Source organism: Mandrillus leucophaeus, unplaced genomic scaffold (assembly GCF_000951045.1).
Source record: "Mandrillus leucophaeus isolate KB7577 unplaced genomic scaffold, Mleu.le_1.0 Scaffold270, whole genome shotgun sequence".
NCBI classification, from domain to species: Eukaryota; Metazoa; Chordata; class Mammalia; order Primates; family Cercopithecidae; genus Mandrillus; species Mandrillus leucophaeus.
In genome coordinates, this window is record NW_012102810.1 from 982,548 (window position 1) to 984,098 (window position 1,551).

Sequence of the window (1,551 nt, forward strand, 5' to 3'; positions counted from 1 at the left end):
GGGTTTCACCGTCTTCGCCAGGATGGTCTCGATCTCCTGACCTCCTGATCTGCCCGCCTCGGCCTTCCAAAGTGCTGAGATTACAGGCTTGAGCCACCGCGCCCAGCCAATTTTTGCAATTTTTAGTAGAGACAGGGTTTCACCATGTTGGCCAGGTTGGTCTTGAACTCCTGACCTCATGATCTGCCCATCTTGGCCTCCCAAAGTGTTGGGATTACAGGCGTGAGCCACCGTGCCCAGCCAGAAAACATTAACTTTTAAAACTTTTTTTGGAAATGCAACAGATGTGCTGTTTTTTTCTCGTTTGTTCTTGTTTTTTATTACTGCTCCAGTCAAGAGAGACAGATGCAATTGTTAATAATTAAATGCCAAGAAAAAAGAACTGTAGGGATTCCAATGTCCTCCTCGCTGATTTGGGGCCACGCTGAAGACAGGTGTATTTATTATAATTTATCCTTACCTAAAGTAGAGGGTTAAGAGCATGGGCTCCAAAGTGGGACTGCCTCTATTCAACCTGTGCCACTTACAATGTGACCTCAGGAACGTTAATTAACTTTCCCCCCCAAAAATGGAGCTATTAATAGTGCCTACCTCACAGGGATGTTGGAGATTAAATTACAAAATGCAAAGTGTATAACACAATAGCATGAAGTATCATTTTCACTTGTATCCCTGAAAAAGGAAGGAAACTTTTCTCTTGTTTTCAAGTTTCTGAGAGAATGACAATGTTCTCTACTGGTATTATCCAATAAACCACGTGACTGCTGAGCATTTCAAATGTGGCTAGCGTGAAAGAGAAACTCAATTTTAAATTTAATGAAAAAATATTTAAATAGTGGCTTACATACACAGCTCTCAAGGAAAAAACATCACCAGTAGAGGGTAGCACAAGTCCATGGATGCTTGTTAAAATGATGCTACAGTCCCAACTCTAAGCGACTGTGATTCTTGATACTTACGGGGAAATGGAGACAGGTATCACTAAGCTTTCTGAATATCAGAGGACGTGTGGAATCCTAACCAAACCCGGAAACAGGTGTTGCATACACAAAACATAAGTAATTACAGGACATTTGTCACGGAAACGGGTAAGGAAGAAATAGGCAGCTGCAATCTGAGGCTGAACTTCTGGAAAGTTAAGTGGATGCTGACTGAGTTGAAATCAGGTTCTGAGTGATCCATACTCTTAATCTGATTTTCTAGAAATATTTCTTAGTGGTTAAAAAGCAACACGGTGAAATCCAGCCTAACTCAAGCATTTAGATTAAGTAGCAAGGGACGAAGCCACTTGTCCTGAGTTATCAGAATTTTTAAGAATACAGCCTCACTTTAACAGGCTTAGTGATAGAGTTGATCCTTAAGTAAGAAGTGTATTTACACAGTATAGGTCAGATTGTGAAAACTCCTATAGCAAGATTCACATGGTGAAACTTCCTAGAAGACAATGACACATAAAAGAAAATCCTTCAAGTATCTTTTTCTTTGCTAAAATTAAATATAAAATTGAAGAACGAAAAAAAATGGTCTTGTTCAATATAATCCTCATTAAGC

At 39.7% G+C, this 1,551-nt stretch overlaps 1 protein-coding gene across 1 annotated transcript in view; it reads right to left on the minus strand.

Annotated features, from left to right (window-relative positions):
* Window positions 1-1,551, minus strand: part of CECR2 (cat eye syndrome chromosome region, candidate 2) — a 70,042-nt gene that overhangs the window by 62,531 nt on the left and 5,960 nt on the right. The window lies entirely within an intron of this gene.